The following is an 18919-nucleotide window of genomic DNA, read 5'->3' on the forward strand; positions in this document are numbered from 1 at the left end:
CCCTGTGGCCGAGTGGTTAAGTTCGCGTGCTCTGCTATGGTGGCCCAGGGTTTCTCTGGTTCAGATCCTGGGCAAGGACATGGCATGACTCATCAAGCCACGTTGAAGTGGCATCCCATGTACTACAACTAGAAGGACCCACAACTAAAATATATAACTATATACTGGGGGGATTTGGGGAGAAAAAGCAGAAAGAAAAAAAAAGAAGATGGGTAACAGTTGTTAGCTCAGATGCCAATCTTTAAAAAAAAAAAAAAAAAAGAAGAAGAAGAAGAAGACTCAATGATGGCTTTTAAAGTTACTAGGTCCGAAGCCATGATCTACTTATTAACCTAATCTATAGCTAGTGCTCACCTAAGCAGGTTAAAATCACAGAACTGGAAGACACGTTTGAAAGGGAGGAAGAAGTTTTCCTCTACCCTTCTAGGTTCTTCTGGCTGATCTAAGAATTAAATCGACATGAAACAGATTAACAGGAGAAAATCAAACAAGTTTAGTAACAGGTATATAGGGGAGAAATGCAGGAAATTGAGTAATTCACCAAAATGGCTGAAGCCACCACCTTAAATATCATATTCAGCTAAAGACAAAAGAGGATGTTTGGGGTGGTGGTTTGGGACTTCAAAGGAGAGGAAAGCAATTGATGTGGAGATGGAAAAGCAAATGTTTGGCAAACAGTTGTTTGTCATGCTTTGCAGAAATAATGGGACATGGAGAGGACTTTGATCAAAGTGACCTTGCTAGGTTTCTCCCTGTCTACCACACCTAGTTCATATCATACTATAGTTATCTACAGGGACCGCTCCTTCCTGGAACAGGCCTTCTATCTTAAATTCTTTTAGGCAATTAGAGGAATGTCAAAGTTTCTTCTGGAGTCTTTTGTTCTTAAAAATAATCAAGCCAAAAAGACAAATTTTGGGGTTGCAAATTATGTTCCCCTACACCTTTAAAGCAGAGAGATCACTGCATTTTAGGTTTCCAGAAAAAGGAACCTGGAAAGAAATTTAACTGAATCAGGATGCTCAACTTCCTCTATACTATCAGAGGCATTTAATCTAAGTATATCTGTACAATCATCAACTTCACATTTTTAGGCTTATACAATCATTGGGTCTTATTCATAATGATTACCATCTTTGTACATTTCTCTAGTAAGTGAAATTAGCATTCTCTCATGAACTGTAAATGCTAAATTGCTAATAATCTCCCTGGGGTTTTCTTCACTTGATGATGCCTTCAATGATTTCATCATAGTCTAGTGTATCAAAATATCACAATTTATACTCTTAAGCATAATAATTTCCCTAAGGCTTGATCTAAAAATGGTAGCTGTATTTTTAAGCAACTCAGTAAAATCTTAGATAAACCCTAATCAAGAGACCAATCCTAAAGAAACTGACTTTTATTTTAAGGAATTGACATCACAAGAAGAAACCAAATAGTCTTAGAGAATTCAAAATTTTGTAACCAAAAACTAAATGTCTGAAGTCTCAGACCAAACTAATGCAAATTACAAAAGTTATTTCTAAAGGACTTGTATATGTTAATTACCATCAGCAAGGGCCATAAAGCACGAAATCTCACATTTTGCCAGACTAGTTCCAGGTAAAGAGCACTATGCAATTGAACGTTTATTCCACTGAAAAAGTAAGAAAACAATTTGCAATAAACCAATGGAAATAACTTCCCTTGTCTCTACCTTTTGATAGAATCCAGGGAACAAAGATACACTGAAGAAGGGAGCAACAAAAAAATAAATAAATAAGAGCACATGACTATGGAATACAAGGATGCTTATATGCCTACAGTTTCAAAAATGCAACTCTGCTATGTTTGACATCCCTGTGAGACCAAACTTCTAACTACATTCTAGTTTAGGGGAAAAGAAAACTTTAAAAAAAATCAAGAGTAAACACTGCCAAAGTAATTCGTATAAAGCTAAGATTCCAAGAAAGGCCACATGGAAAATTCTGTCCTTTCCATGTTTTCAACCAAGGTGAAAAGAATGTGTGTGTGTGTGTCTTCTTTTCTGGAAACAGGAGAAGGATATAAGAATGCAATTTTGTGCTCATTCACTCACTCATCCATTCACTCATTCAATTGACAGTAATTTAGAAGCCACTCTGTGTCAGGCACTGAACTAGGTGTCAGAGATTCAACGGTGGGCAAAATAGACGCAAACCCTGTGCTGAGGGCACTTGAAGCCTAAATGTATAATTGAAGGATCGCCCACTTATACCTAGGAAGAACAAGGCGCTCTAGGTTCTCTGAGAACTTACACTGGTAACGTAATCTAATTAGGAGGACAGAGAAAGTGTTCTTGGGAAGAAACACAGACATTGCCATCTCACATGAAGACAGTTTTCACCTAAATGAAGAGAGAGAAGAGGGTGCTTGAGGCTGAAGGCATACAAAGACATTGCAGTGGTTAGGAGGGCACAGATGGTAAGCACAGGGCCTTGGTGAACCATCTCCTGGGGACAGTGCCCGCCACCACATGAGACCAGACAACGAATGGAGAGAGAGAGCGTGGAGGAATGCTTGGGCGATTTTATAGACACAGCCTGAAAGTGGTATTACATCACCTTAGCCCACATGCCATGGAACAGAACTCAGTCATCTGGTCTCACCTGACTGCAAAGGTGCGATATTGTGATTTATGATAAGAAATATATATTTGGTTTTTGTTCTATTCCTAGCACAGAGCTCCTAAAACCCTTGGAATTCCCTGTGATAAGAGTGATAAAGGTGTCTTTTTTTTTTATGTTAATAAGGTGACATTTGGGAAACACCTAAGGATGAGGGCTGGTTGCCAGTGGAGCCAGCGAGGTGATTAGAGCATTGGAACTTCCAGTCCTACCTCCGACCTCTGGGGGAAGGGAGAGGGAGTGGAGATCGAGTTTAATCAACGATGACCAATGATTCAAACAACCATGCCTATGTAATGACGCTTCCGTAAAACCCCAAAAGGACAGGCTTCAGAGAGCTTCCCAGTTGGTGAACATGTGGAGATTTGGGGAGAGTGGAGCACTCAGAGAGCTTGGAAGCTCTGCACTCCTTCCCACATACCTTGCCCTATGCATCTCTTCCATCTGGCTGTTCCTGAGTTACATCCTTTTATAATAAAATGGTGATCTAGCAAGTAAAATGTTTTTCTGAGTTCTGTGAGGCACTCTAGCAAATTAATCAAACACATTGGAATCTCTGATTTATAACGGATTGGTGAGAAATACAGGTGACAACATGGTTTTGAGATCGGCACCCAAAATGTGTGTTTGGAGGTGGGAGAGGCCGGTCTTGTAGGACTGTGCCCTTGATCTGTGGGATCTGATGCTACCTCCAGGTAGATACATCAGAATTGAGTTGAGTTGTAGGACACCCAGTTGTAGGACATCCCAGAACTGCTTGGTGTGGGGAAAGAATCAGAAGAGGAGACTGCAAAATTTACTCTATATCTTGATGGAAATGAGAAGACAGAGGAACTCAAAGAAAATGACTCATTTACTTGGATTCATTCACCATGAGATGGTGAAATAGAGGAGCTAGACAGTCAATATGGAAGTATGACAGTTTAGTTGAATAGCATGGACCTCAAAGAAGTGGAGATTGTACCAGGGGGTGTAGAAGCAGTGATCTTGGAGTGGCAATAGGAAGCAAGGAGGAGATCCTTGAAAAGTATGCTCTTACACACACACAAAATTCATCTCAGAAGCTTTCTAGATTACTTATTGTCTGTGTGGAGGCAATATAATAGCAGCTAAAGCCTAGATTCGAATGTACAAAATTCCTGGGTTCAAATCTCTGCTTTGCCTCTTAATACCTATGTAACATTAGGCAAGTTACTTAACGTTTCCAAGACTTAGTTTTCTCATCAATAAAGTGGGACTAATTATCACCCTACCTCTCAAAGTCGTTGTTAGGCTTAAACAAGGTTAGTGGTGAATATAATCAGAGTGCCTAGCATATAATAGGCACCTGGTAAATGTTTGCCGCTGTTAACTACATTGCTACTGCAGACTGCTTTATCTTTTGATAATAAAGACAAAAATTTGTTCTACCCCAACTAAGTAGAAATTTCTACTAATGAAAAAGCCCCATTCCAAAAGTATTTTAATTAACTGGAGTTTTCCTGTATACTTTGTGATCCAAACTAATCCTTTTCTGACTTAACCACCCCCAGAAGAGGTTATAACATACAGCAAAAAGTGCCTGGGATCCTCTGAGAATTAGCAGGAGCTAGCCACAGAGGAGACCAAATGGAAATGGGCCGAGCAGTGCAAAGCCCTGGCATCTCCACCCACACATGAGAGGCTTGGACTGCCCGCGTGAAACCTTTCCCAAGTTCTGTGGCAAAATTCCTTTCCCATTCCTGTGAAGCACCAATATCTTAGGGCCAGTCAATTTCTAGGAACAAGTCCAGGTTAAAGGCACAGCTTCAGGGCCTCAGTGCAGCAGCATTAGAGTCCAGCTAGAGAGCTTAGCCAGGAAATCAACTTGAATGCAAACAAGGAAGACAAGCAGTGAAAGTACTGCCATGAGGAAGAAGTGGCAGGGGACCGAGAGAGGGGCAGGCCCAGTTCACTTGGGAGGAAGAAGATGATAATGGAGGGTGACGAGCAGGATTACTCTGGGAACCCCCACCAAACAAGTATTCTAAGCACGCCCTAAAGCAACTCCCCAGTGAAGCTTTGTGTGTTCAGAAACAGACACATCCTACCCAGGGACAATCCCCGCAGAAGGGTGACCTATCATCCTCCTTTGCCTGGGGCTGTCTCAGGTTACAATTGCTGTCCCAGCAAAATTACTAATGAAATCCCTTCTCACTTACAAAAATGTCCCAGCTTGAAAAAAACAACCCTTGATTTCCTAGAGTTGTGGGCTCTTCCAGAAAAGCTGAAATCACTGAAGAGATTCAGAGGCACTCAAGACATTTCTGGCCCACATCAAGAAGAGCCTTAGGAGATAAGCCAATGGGCGATACAGGACAGTGTAACCTCTTGTGCCAGCAGGGAGCTATGATACAGCTAACAATGCAAACAGCCCTCAGTGAAGCTTTATAGTGAGAGCTTCTTCATCAAGAATCATAGCTGGCCTTTGAAAAGTTCCTTAGGCACTTTGAGAGTGTGAGGCCTTGTGATATGAGTGGTTATCATGAGTTGATATTGAGAGGCATAGGCCACATGTTTGCACGTGGACTGCTGAGGTCAGTCTGGTAGAAAAATTTTCCTAAGGGAGTTGAGTATAAAGAAGCGAGACTCATCTGCCAGGCAATCCGAGTCCGTGGTAGGCATCTCCTGCATATGTTACGTTTAATTGTTTCCGACACTCTGCTTGCTGTCAGAAAAGCAGAGCCTGCATCTGGTTCATGGAGTCTATTTCTTGGCCCAGCCCAATATGCTATGCTTATTATTAAACTAACTTTGATACTCTCATGTGTCCAGGTTGCCAAAAGTCAAACAATCATCCCCACCATTATGACCTTTCATTGGAATAATTCTAATAATTACGTAATGTTGAACACAATTCAGTCCCTGCAATTAGGAGAAGAGGCTGCTGTTGATTCAAAAGGTGAGCTATGTCACTAGAGAATGCAAACTCAGGTATCAGGTCAACAATACCATATTGAACCCATACTTATAAAGGTCTACACTGTACTAAGGGCTGGCATCTCAGTCCTCAAGAAACTTACCACCTAAAATAAGACAAGTACAAAAGTAACTGCAATGCAATATTAACTGGAATGAGAATCTGTTCCATAAAAAGAAAAAAGCTGCTATACTGTAGACTTCATCATGATCATGACTTTTGGGACCCAGTAAGCTAAATGGTCCACAGTTAAAGTTCATGTTTCTTTCTTGTGTTTGGGTTTTCTCACTATGGACAAGAGACAATCTTAAGCTAAAGCAAATTAATAGTGAATATTGACCCACCACTGAATTTTCAGTATGTAAACAAAATGTGATTAAAGTAATGCAGCTTTTAAATAAAGAAACCTATCCAAACACCAGCATCTAATGAATATTTTTCCCTTTAAAGTGATGATTATGAGGGTACTTATTCTAGAAATGCTGTCATTGCTCAAACTGTTTTTGAAATCTTGCTTTAAAATTGGCTTTAAAGCAGCAGACCCGTTCTTTGAAAAATTCTCAATGGATGAAACCTTCATGTGGTGGTGACTGTTTTTTGGAACAATCATAAGGCATGAGGATGAATAACTTATATCTAAGGTGAGCAATCAGAATCAAGTGAAGCTTTATTAGGAAAAGATTAATTTTTTTGTAGTTCATGAAACAGTGACAAGTGATAGGGAGAAAAGTAGAGACTTAATAAGCTGAAAAACATTAGACACAGAACTATTCAGAAGGGAAAATAAGCATGGACTCCCCTGGAACTTAGCATTAAGAAGCTGGAAGAATATTGAGTGCTCCAGCAAAGAAAGCAAAATCTTTCACTTTTGAATGCTTAGTGCCCAACATAGTGAATAGCATATAGTAATCAGCCAATAAATGTTTGAAAGACAAGACTTTAAAAAATCAGTTCCATTATCTTGACAATAATTATGCCTCCAAAGATGTGAAAGCAATGCAGGTAGCATTTTGCATATTAGTCTCCCATGATGTCATTGGTTTGCCATTTCTAGAGTCTCTTGAATGGACTCAAATTCTCAACCTCATGTTTTAATTTAGAAATTGTCATAATTTTAAAATACAAAAAGTGCAAGGAAGAATGTAACAACCACCAACTTAGTCATCAGCCAGATATAACAAATGTTACTGTCCAGCTATTTTTTAGGACTCCAACAGAAAAAATTATAGTTGAGATTCACTAACGTTGTGGTTGGCAGGACCAGGAAAAGATACCAAAACTGCATTTAGAAAATAGTGTCCTTCCTTATCTGGCTGCCTTTGTAACTTTCTTCTTTTTTTTCTATTTGTATAGTCTCCTGATTCTTCAAATGATGCCTTTAAAACTTTGCTTTTACTTTGTGCTTCTCCCTGGCTCTTGGAAAGACTTTTGTAATTTGGTGTTAATGGCATATTTTGGGCTGTAATCTCCATTTTACTTATTTGGAGTACATTTTTCTCCCAAATTTCTCTTCCTTTCCATTCGGTCCAAGCTACAAATAATAATAATTTCCTCCAAACTCCCACCTTGACAGCTCTTTTATGCTCTCCATCTTACTCTCAGCTATGTCCTCCAACCAGACCCTTTAGAATAAAAACAACAAAAAAGCCTCTCATTTTAACAGAGAATCAAGCCATTACGCTATGTTATTTTACTGTATTTAGGTACTATGTTTTTCATGTTCTAATGTTCTATGCTTCTTGGCATCAAAGAACATCGCTTTATTGTGACATTTTCAAATGAAAACTACATGACAGTAACCGTTTCCAAAAAGCTCTCATTTACCTTGGCAACATTTATGAGTGGTGGGGGGAAAAACACATAAAACCACCGCTTTGAGCAAAATGCTACAATGATTATTTAGCAAACAAGCTCACATATTAGAACGGCAGAGGGAAGATTGCTTCTACAGACTAAATTACACTTTACACACAGGCGCTGCTGAATGGCTTTCTACAGAGGTTGCATTTAAATTACAGCTCTTGCTAAGCAAACATCTCGCGGTTTGTGTGTGAATTTGAATTATGCATTTCACAGGCAGCATGTTTATGGAAAAAAGTCAAGCCGATAGATTGCTAAATTGCTACAACATTTCTAAGGGACAAAAATAGCTGTGGTGTCGGACAATGAAGAGGCTTTGAGAGAGGTCCCGAAGACTCTCCAGTAAGAAAATGATTTCGCAATTCTGGCCCACAGTGAGTGAGCAACCTTTGGCTTCATTCAGAAGCATCCAAAAATTGCTTTAGTGCTTTCTCTTTAGAAACATAATTTGCTACCTTATGCTTGGAGATTCTGAATTTGGAAAAGCACATTGTATGACCTCCAGTTTTAATTCCTAGAAATAAGGGAAAATCTATATGAGCTGTCCTAATTCAGGGGAAATACACTGTTAGGCAATCGAAATAGGCAAATTAAGTAAGAGGACAACATCAGGGAAAGAATGACCTAAGTAAAGAGCATTCAACCTTTTCAGAATCTGCCAAGTTCCCACGTACATTCTGGAGAGCATTGAGCATACTGTGACAGAATGCATCTTACCTGGATCCGTGTGAGTGCATCCTTCACAAGGGGGAGAGGAGGGGCAAAATGGTATTCACATTCCCATATGACTCCAAGATCGTGTGATTCTATTGCTGGCACATTATGCATTTATCTATCAATAGTCCTTGGGAATTTTGTGATCTTTCATTTCTTAAGATTTGCAACTCTTCTGCATGTTGGAAATGCAAGTTGAGTTTCTGCTGCCGTAAGCATAGGCTGACCACGGAGGAGTGTGGTGGCAACAAAGTTTCAATCCACTCACCAGAGAAGAAACATTTCTCCTAGTCCCCAGTGCTGCCTGGGTAAAGAAGATGAGGAAGAAGAAAGTGCTGACTGACATCCTATACAGGCCAGCAAAGAGCTCAGAAGAAAATAACTGGGGAAAATCAAGCTATAGAACTCCTGCCATTTGATGGTCCAGAAAATTCATAAATGCATCCAATTAGACTTCCATATATATGTGTGTGAGTGTGGAGCTATAGGTTTAAAAGGGGGCTGCACAATTGCATTTATATAATATTCTTCAAATGACAAAATCCTAGAGATGGAGAACAGGTGAGTGGTATCCTGAGGGTGTGTGGGGTAGGGGGAAGGAGAGGGAAAAAGGTGTCTATGGCTAGAAAAGGATCCTTTTGGTGATGAAACTGTTTTTATCTTGACTGCGGTGATGATACACGTGTGATAAAATTACACAGAAGTTCTTATGGGTTGAATTGTGTCCCCCAAAAAGATATGTTGAAGTCCTAACATGTAGTACCTCAGAAATGTGACCTTATCTAGAAATAGAGTTACTGCAGATGTAATTAGTTAAGAGGAGGTGATATTAGGACAGGGTAGGCCCCTAATTCAATATGACTGGTGTCCTTATAAGAAGAGGAAAATTTATACCACATCTTCTTTATCCATTCGTCCCTTGATGGGCACTTAGGTTGTTTCCAAGTCTTGGCTATTGTGAATAATCCTGCAATGAACAGAGGGGTGCAAATATCTTTTTACATTCATGTTTTCCTGTTCTTTGGATAAATACCCAGAAGTAGAAGAGCTGGATCATATGGTAATTATATTCTTAGTTTTTTGAGTAATCTCCATACTGCTTTCCATAGTGGCTGCACCAGTTTGCAATCCTACCAGCAGTGGATGAGGGTTCCCTTTTCTCCACAACCTTTCCAAGACTTGCTATTTCTTGTCTTGTTAATTATAGCCATTCTGACAGGTATGAGGTGATATCTCATTGTAGTTTTGATTTACTTTTTCCTATAATTAATGATATGGAATATCTTTTCACATGCCTGTTGGCCATCTGTATATCTCCTTTGGAATAATGTCTGTTCAGATCCTTTACCCATTTACACAATGGAATACTACTCAGCCATAAAAAAAGATGAAATCTTGCCATTTGTGACCACATGGATGGACCCTGAGGGTATTAGGCTAAGAGAAATGGGTCACGTGGAGAAAGTCAAATGCAGCATGATTTCACTCATAAGTGGAAAATAAAAACAACAACAACAACAAACAAACGCATAGGTACAGAGATTAGGATGGTGTTTACCAGAGGGGAAGTGGGAAGGGAGGTGGGAGAAAGGGATGACAAGGCACATGTGTACAGTGATGGATGGTAATTGGGTGGTGAACACGATGTAGTCTATACAGAAATTGAAATATATTGATGTACACCTGAAATTTACATAGTGTTATAAACCAATGTTACCTCAATTTAAAAAATTAATTAATTTTTTTTAAAAAAATAGGAAGGAAATTTAAGCACATGTGCACAGAAGGAAGATGGTGTGAAGACACAGGAAGAAGAGGGGCACGTGATGACAGAGGCAGATATTGGAGTGATGCTGCCACAAACCAAGAAGTGCCTGGGGCTTCCAGAAGCTGGAAGAGGCAAGGAAGGATCTTCCCCCTAGAAGCATTGGAGGGAGCATGGCCCCACCGAAACCTTGATTTTGGATATCGAGCCTGCAGAACTACAAGAGAGTAAATTTCTCTTGTTTTAAGCCCCCAAGTTTGCTCTACTTTGTTACAGCATCCCTAGGAAACTAAAACACAGCTAAATACACACACATACACAAATGAATGCATTTCAACCTGTGAAATCTGCTAAGTTCAATGGATTGTCTCAATGCCAGTTTCCTAGTTGTGATATTCTACTATAGCTATGCAAGAGTGAATGTTGGAGGAAAGTGAAAATACACAGGATCTCTCTACATTATTTCTCATGACTGCATGTGAATTGTCCCAAAATAAAAGTATGAAAAAGAGGTCTGACTTCAAGTACGTTGGCTCCTCAATATATCCTCAGGAAGCTAAATCAAGCCTAGTTTAAAAATGAAAAAATTGGGGCTTAGGGAAATTAAGCAAATTTTGAAAATTCATAAGGATACTGAGAAATTCAGTTCTTGAATCTCCAACTTGCAAACCGCAATCCATCTTGTTTTGCTATGCTATGATCTTCTTGTGCATAACTCAATTGTTTAAATTCATTCAAGATGACAAAGATTTCAAACTGAGAGGGGGGATTTCACACAGCAACAGAAACAATATAAGGATGCTGAAGAGACAGCTGGCTCCAAGGCTGGTCACTGAAAAGAGGCATCATCATAGCCCATCTGGCCAATTTTCTTTTACAGAGAAAAGGAGGGAAAAGTTGGCTACCTTGGGCATAGGTCACATGAAGTTCCCTCAGAAAACACTGGCTAGATTAAGACAGGAAGCTGTAAGAAAAAAAAGAAGCCATATGAATCGAAACATCTAGAGTTTATTCACCATCAAACCCCAGGGCACTAGCAGTGCTCACACAAGCTATCACTTCTTAATTGCATCCAAAAGCGTCAGAAACGGGGAGCGATTTGTGCTGGGCACAAATCTGTGCTGGGCAGCCACTGTGTGGGCCTCTCAGGGAGCCGGGCGGTTTATACGAAGTGCAGAAGACACAGAAAGCAGCAGCAGCTGGACCACAATTCTGGAGATAAATGACTCAACAGATGACAACTCTCCCACTTCTTGCCTGGGCTTAACAGGAAAATGGGGAGAAAGGCACCAAATTATGTTTAGGTTCATGTGTAAATCAGACGTAATAGAACAAGGACTACAACGATGCTGGTTATCTTGAATTAACAAGGATCTTTTTATAGCCAAAAAGTTTGATAGATTTGGAAAACTCAGATTAGACGATTTGGAGCAAATGGATCAGGAAGACGGAAATGGAAAAACATTTCTCCCAAGGTGGATACGGAACATCAGGATTACAAGTTCTCATAAACCAGAGTTTGAGAAAACCTTTTTGGTCTCTTGGGTTTCCGTAGCCATCATCTAACCGCTCTGTTTGAAGTAGGGGTTTCATTGAATGACGATTCAGTTCTGCTGATCAGCTCTCTGCTCCGGGCAGAGGAGAGAAGCTGTTCAGATGCAGTCTGCAAATATTGAACTGGCAGAGGCGATCCACAACAGGTTCCTATGGACATTTATTTTCTCCCTTTAAGGAAGCCCCTTTATTTTCCTGTAATTGTATCGGGTGAGAGGAAATGCAGAAGTAAATGGAACAGAAGCCAATCTGAATCTTTGCTGGCAGGCTTATTGTTTATTGACTGCTAGGCTACCTGCCCTGAGACAAATATAATTATGGAGCAATCATCCTGTGTTCCCCAGGGAAAGAAAAAAAGATCCAGGGATATATTGTGTCCTGCTGTTTAAGTTTACAAAAACTGTAAATTCAGATAGTCATAGTCACAGCATTAAAAAAGAAACTGGGCAATTATATGTGTTTCACTGAGAATTCAGTTGTTATTTTATCTTATACACCAGTATTTCTCAAAATTTAAAGGGCAAGTGGATCACTGGAGACGTTGTTAAAGTGCAGATTCTGATTCAGAAGTTATGGGGTAGGGCCCAAAGGATTCTGTGTTTCTTCTTTTTTATAGTTTTTTAAAAATTTTTAATGGCTTTATTAAGGTAAAATATTTTGTTGACATACAAACATTGTATATCTTTAACTTGTACAACTTAATGTTTTGATGCATATGCATTATGAAATGGTCTCCACAATCAAGCTAATTAATAGATTCATTGCTTCCACATAGTTAACTTTCTCTTTTTTATTGTTTTTTTTTTGTCATGAGAAGACTTAGCAAATTCCAAGTAAACAATACAGTATTGTTAACTACGGTCACCATGCTGTACATTGGATCTCAAAAACTTATTCATCTTGCATAACTGAAACTTTGTACCCTTCAACCACCATTACCCCATTTCCCTCTCCCCCAAGCCCAGTCCCTAGCAACCACCATTCTATTCTGTTTCTATTCTGAGTTTTACTATTTTAGATTACACACATAAGTGAGATCATACAGATTTTGCTTTCTGAGTCCAACTCATTTCACTTAGCATAAGGTTCATCTATGTTGTTGCAAAAGGCAGGATTTCCTTCTTTTTAAAGGCTGGATAACATTCCATTTTGTGCGTGCATGTGTGTGTGTGTGTGTGTGTGTGTGTGTACGTGTGTGTAGACAGAGAGTGAGGCGGGGGAGAGAGACAGAGGAAAGAGAAAGGAGCAAATACAGCAAAATCTTAACAGTTCTTGACTCTAGAGGTATACATATACACCACGTTTTTATCCATTCATCTATTGACCGCCATTTAGGTTGTTCCCATATCGTGGCTACAGTGAATAGTGTTGCAATGGATAGTGCTGTATTCTCAGACCACACTTTGTGTATCGAGGTTCTGGTGCACAGTATCTGGGATACAATTCAAGTGTACAATCACTGTTTACAAGAGAGCTGTGGGAGTCTGCTTTCTTTCTCAACTAGGTCCTTTTGTTTTCTCAATTTTATCATGAACATGAAACATACACAAAAGTTAGGAGAATAATTCAATGAACCTGTATACCCACCAACTAGAGTCAAGAACTACTAAATTTTTGCCATATTTACTCACCCTTCTCTTCTCTATGCCTCTTTCCTCCCCCCTAGCATATATATTTATATATGTGCATATATACCTATACACATATGTTCTCCAAACCATATAAAGTTGAGGATATCATGACACTTCACCTGTAAATACTTCATCATCACCTCCTAAGAGAATAACTTCAATGCAATTATTCCATTTCAGAGAGTAAACAATAGTTCCAATACATTCTATATAATTCCAGTAATTCCATAACATTTACTAATAGCCAATCCATTTTCAAATGTTTCCAATTGTTCAAAAATGCCTTTTATAACTATTTTATAAGACAAACAAAGATCTGATCAAGGTTGAAGCATTTCCCTGGTTGTTACAGAGCTCAATTTCATCTTTTATTTTTCTTCTCCATGACATTGACTTTTTGAAAAGTTCAGACCGATTCTCTTTGAAGATGTCTCATAGTCTATATTTGCCGAATTGTTTCCTCACCATGTTTTGAATTTTGACCTTAATTGAAAATTATGCTTAGACAATTGAAGGACACATTCACGTTAAACATTTGTAACAAGTTAAATATTTTTGGCAAGTGTACCTCATAGGTGTTGCATGCTTCATATTGCATCTCATCAAGAAGTTCATAAAGTCTGATAATCTCACTACTAGTGATGTTAACTTTGTTCATTTGGTTTCAGTAATAACCCAGATCTCTCTGTTATAAAAGTGTATTTTTCCCTTTGCAATTTAGCAATCAGTAGTTAATCTGTGAGGTGATACATTAGCCAATTGTGAATAGCCAGCTTCCAAACAACATTTTATCTAATGGCTTTAGCATTGATTGCTGACGCTTACCTGAATCACTGAGTCATTTATTTCAGTGGGATTGAAAATGGTGATTTTCTAATTCTACCATTCCTTCTCCATTTATTAACTAGCATTCCCTTATAACAGTCAGTCCCTCCCCTCTCCCCAACCATACATCTCCACCATGATGAACGCATAACATTTTGTTCATTTACTGCATTGTAATTTATCAGTCATTATTCTTTTGATGCTCAAATTATCCCCACTTTGCCAGGGAGATACCCTTCAAGCTGACTTTTGTCTCCCTTAGACTTAATCTCATAAGTCTTTGAGTGCTTCCTTATTTTCTTTCCTTGTTTTTTTGGTTGTCAAGTGATCCTTTATTGAAGTACTGTCCTTGCCAGGTCTTAACGAGCTGGGCATTCCACCGCACCGCTGTTGATGTCATCGATGACATCATGAGGGTGGCGACCATCAATATTGCAGCCCACAGACTGGGCAGTCCCCAGGATCTCTTTAATGCTTCTGGAGAGTTCTGTGGCCAAGGACCGGTGCTGCATCTGTCAAGCAATGTTGACAATCTTGTCAAAGGTGATGTTTCCACTGTGCTTTATGTTTTCCTGCTTCTTCCTGTTTCTTGGTGGTTCTTGGAGGGCTTTGATGATCAGGGCAGAAGCAGAAGGTACCACCTCAATCTGAGCCTGTCCGTTCTGGAACGTCAGTTTCACAGTGATCCTCAGACCCTTCCAATCACCAGTTGCCTTGGTGATGTCATTGCTCACCTTTTTTGGAGACAGACCCAGGGGACCAATCTTGGGAGCCAGGGCAGACATAGCACCTACACCTTGGGTACACGACTTTGATCTCTTTGGGGTCGAACTTGGGCAGCATGGTGGAGGCAGCTGGGGTCAGATGAACCCGGATTCAGGACGACCGTAGAAAGTTCCTCCAAGCTGAGTGGAAAGATGGCTTCCTTATTTTCTGGCACAAGATGTTCTAGGCCACCTTGTTCTTTCCCAGCCTAGACCTAGAATCAGCCACGTCTCCAAGGATCCCTGGCTGCCTTTAACGGAGAATGACATTTAGAACCAAGATCTAGACACTAGGTGTGCTCACTGCTACTCAAGTGTCATTGTTTCCAGGTATGTTCAGTGACAGAGGTTAGAAATGTTCTGGTTTTTTTTTAATTGAAAGTTTATATTGGTATTTCCAATTTCATTTAAATTACAGGAATTTTTTTAAATTTTACATTTTATTTTCTTATAAAAACCTTAACATATTTACTTATTTGCTTTAGCTTATAATATATTTTAAAAGTTTCAAAATTACAATTGTTACTGCTAACAATAAACTACTGTGAAGTTGAAGATTTCTTTGCAGTCCTTTTATTACTAAAAGTGTAGAAAGTAGTGGATTCAAAAGTTACTTGAAATAATTATTTTCCCCGTAAGTTTGACATAGATTTGTATTTTTCTATTTGTGGTCAATTTTAGTTAAGTTTTGGAATATGTAAACCATGTGTGGCTTCAAAGTCAAAGCTGGACTCTCAAGGAAGTCTCAGCCCGTTTCCACCCGCTCCATCCCATTTCCCCCATCCCTTAGTGGTCACCATTTTCATTAGTTGCTAGTTTATCCTTCTTTTGATTCTTTTTGGAAAAAAGAGCAAAGCTATCTATTTATTCTTATTTCCCCTCTTTTCTTACACAAAAGGTAGCATACTATATACTCTGCTCAATGTCTGGCTTTTTTACGTTAATAATAAATCATAGAAATCAACAGACATCAGTTCATAAAGATCCTCTTCATTTCTATCTTAACAGTGCATAGCACTCCATTTGGGGGATATACCAACGTTTATTCAAACAGGCCTCTGTTGAAGGACATTTGGGTGGTTTCCAATCTTGTGCTATTACAAATATGCTGCAGTGAATAACTTTCTGCATATTTTCTTTACATTTGTTGAAGAGTATCATCAGGATAGACTCATAGACTCTGGATCGAAGAATAAATACATATGCGATTTTATGAGATATTCCCAAATCACTCACCATAAGAGTTGTACATTTTCGGATTACCACCTGCCATGGGTGGGTGCCTGTTTCTCCACAGCCTTGCCAACATAATGTTTTGCAAACTTTTGAATATTTTGAAGTATGATGGTATCTCAGTGGAATTTTTATTTTCATTACTCTTATGAGTGAGGTTAAGATCTTTTCATCTGTTTAAGAGCAACTTGCCTTGCTTTATCTGTAAAATGTTAATGTCTTTTGTCCTTTTTTCTATCATGTTTTTGGTCTTTTTCTTCTAGTTAGTGTTGCTATATGGATGTCAGACAATGTAGACATTATGGCAAAAAAAATTACCAGAAATAAAAAAGAGAGATTTCTTAATGGTGGTAGGTCCCTTTTACTTCAGAAAATAAGACAATTCTCAATTTGTATTTACATAATAGTATAGCCTAAAACTACATAAAGGGAAAAGCTGGCTGAAGTAGACAGATCCACAATCTGAGCAGGAGATTTTAACACACTTCTCTCTGTAAGTGACAAAGTAAGAGAAAAGTCACCCAAAATGTAAAACGTGTAAGTAACTAATAAACATGATCTAGTTGACATATAAAATACTTCATCCAGACAAACGTTTTTATATTAAATGGGAGAAAAAAGTTTCAAAAGATTACATACACCATCACTCTTCTTGTAAAATATAAAACAACTAAAATAAAGATCTAAAATTTTAAGTATACATATACATGCAATAAAACTATATAAAAGGGAACAAAAGACAAAGGATTCAGGATAATGGTTATGTCAAGTGCAGGGAAAGAGAGAAAGAATGGAGAGGCCATGTGGTTAAACAAAGAGTCAAGGTCCTAGCTCTTTTTTTGGATGGCAGTTTTACAAAAGCTTCTTATGTTAAATAAGTAATCAAATGTGAGCCAATGTTATGTCATGATCCAAACACTACGATTAATCCACTTTTATGCCTCTGAGATTGAAAGAAAGCAACAGAAAAGAAAAAGATGAACTTTCAATCCATGAAAGCTAATAAAAGAACAATATCCAAAGAAAGAAGAAGAGAGATTAATAGAGATGAAAATAGACATTAATGAAGTAAAATAACAAGAAAATGAAAACAGTAGAAATGATCAATGGGAAGGAAAAGCTTGTTCTTTGAAAAGATTAATAATACAGATAATCCTTTGGAGAATATGATCGAGAAAATAAGAAAGAGGGTTAATAATGTGCCAGGATATGTACTAAATAGGCAATAGATCAGAATTTGTCTTAGAAAACTACTTCCTGGTCTACATAGCACTATGGTAGAAAAAGCAAAAAAATAAAAATAGTTATTTTTCTGGAGTCAATAATCATAATTCTAGCTCCATTGCTCCATAGCCATTTTTTAAGCGATTTCCAAACACCTTGCATATCTTTATATGCATGTCTTCTTTATGGCTTGACTTTTAAATCCACCTTTCTGCCACCATGGTAACCCGAGATACCACATATGCCAACTCTGAGTCCCCAAGCATTCGGTTTACACTCAGAAGGAATGAGGGGAAGAAGTCTGGGGATTTATTGGAGTAGTTCTGAGTATTCCTTGTTACTACATTTTCTTTTTCTTGTTTATAAGGCAAATACAAGTTAAAATCATAATTGTTTTACCTCTGCCCATTAAAATATGCAATTTAAAATCATCTTAATGAATAGATATTACTATCTGGTGATGACTGCTCTGACCCCTGTCTAACAGGCTCCGTTTACGTCTTGTTTGATGAAAGTTCTCCGTATCTGCAAAGCAAAAGGGCAAACTGATTTATGAACAAGACTTATTGTCACAGCGGCAGATTTGTATAATGAGAAATATATTAAATCTAATGAAGGGAGAGCGTGCCTACCAAGGCAGCAAGTCTGCGTTGTGATTAAGTGATTCAATATCCCTCAATGGATTAATTTAGACAATGAACCGGGGTATGTAGCCACTGCCAGACTCCTTTGCTGTAATGACAAATGCTAAGCAATGCTGCATATTTGTGCATATGTATTGGGTTTTTAAGGTGTAATGATAAAGTAAGGTGTCACCCTCAGACCTCTACATTAACAAGATGAATCCCAAAGATGCATACGTCCTACTGATAGAGAACCAGGACGATCTGTCAACCATGTCATCTTTTAATATCTGCTTACAGGAAAGCATTTACTAGAAAATAGACATACTCTTTTACCTTTTTGACTAAGACCAGCTTACTGTATCTGACAAACACTAAACGCAATCCACGTTAATTCCTTCTCTGGTCCCCAGCAGGGCCCAAGTCAGGCAAGGACGATCAATCATGGGCTCTTGTTTTCAAATAGGAGAATGCTAGCTATTATTTAATTGTCTACATTTACATACCCCATACAATAAGCGATGTCATTTATGAGATTTGAAAGCAACAGTGAACTTGTCAGGGCCCAGCAGCCACCTTTCTCTGATTTGGAAGAAGTCCCGTTTCTGGTTGTTTCCTACCATTATAACTACATAAAGCAAAACCCTGTACCCTTCAGTTTGGGAGATCACAGAGGGAGGTGAATTCTACATTGAAAATAGCATGATTCCAACACAATGCTCTTGGGATACACAAGTATGCTCAACCCACATCTTAAACAGGAAAATGGGCTGTCTTAGGCCCTCAGTGACACGTGGAAAAAATATTCAGCACTTTAAAGGTCTGCAGGTAATGGATTCAAAACTTCTGACATTTTCCCCACCCCTTTTCTTTTCTTCTAAGAGAAAAGTATCTCAGGAGCACCAGCACCAGAATTAAGAACCTGGAAGAAAATAGCCGCTTACTTGGTGTCCAGCAGCCTTATTAAAAAGAAGTAGAATTTCTATTGCTTTGGGCATCCATTCTGATGACTACAAGACAGAGAGAAACATAACAACTCTAGGTTCCTCTCTTTATAGTAACTGGGAGAAAGAAAGAAAATGTGACTTCTACAATGAGGCAGGGTGTGAAAAAAACGCTGTCACACACACCAAAAAAAAA

General features: G+C 38.7%; 1 long non-coding RNA gene and 1 pseudogene across 1 annotated transcript in view; both read right to left on the minus strand.

The window, feature by feature from the left end:
• LOC139080080 (uncharacterized) overlaps positions 1–8384 on the minus strand; it is a 33159-nt gene extending 24775 nt beyond the window's left edge. The window contains exon 1 of the long non-coding RNA XR_011534241.1: positions 8164–8384. This is a non-coding gene — a long non-coding RNA (uncharacterized lncRNA). The remainder of the gene's footprint in view (positions 1–8163) is intronic.
• A 5837-nt stretch (positions 8385–14221) lies between these two features.
• On the minus strand, positions 14222–14778 carry LOC103556523 (large ribosomal subunit protein uL11-like; annotated as a pseudogene).
• Positions 14779–18919: the final 4141 nt, after the last annotated feature.

This window comes from Equus przewalskii, chromosome 28 (assembly GCF_037783145.1).
Source record: "Equus przewalskii isolate Varuska chromosome 28, EquPr2, whole genome shotgun sequence".
NCBI lineage: Eukaryota > Metazoa > Chordata > Mammalia > Perissodactyla > Equidae > Equus > Equus przewalskii.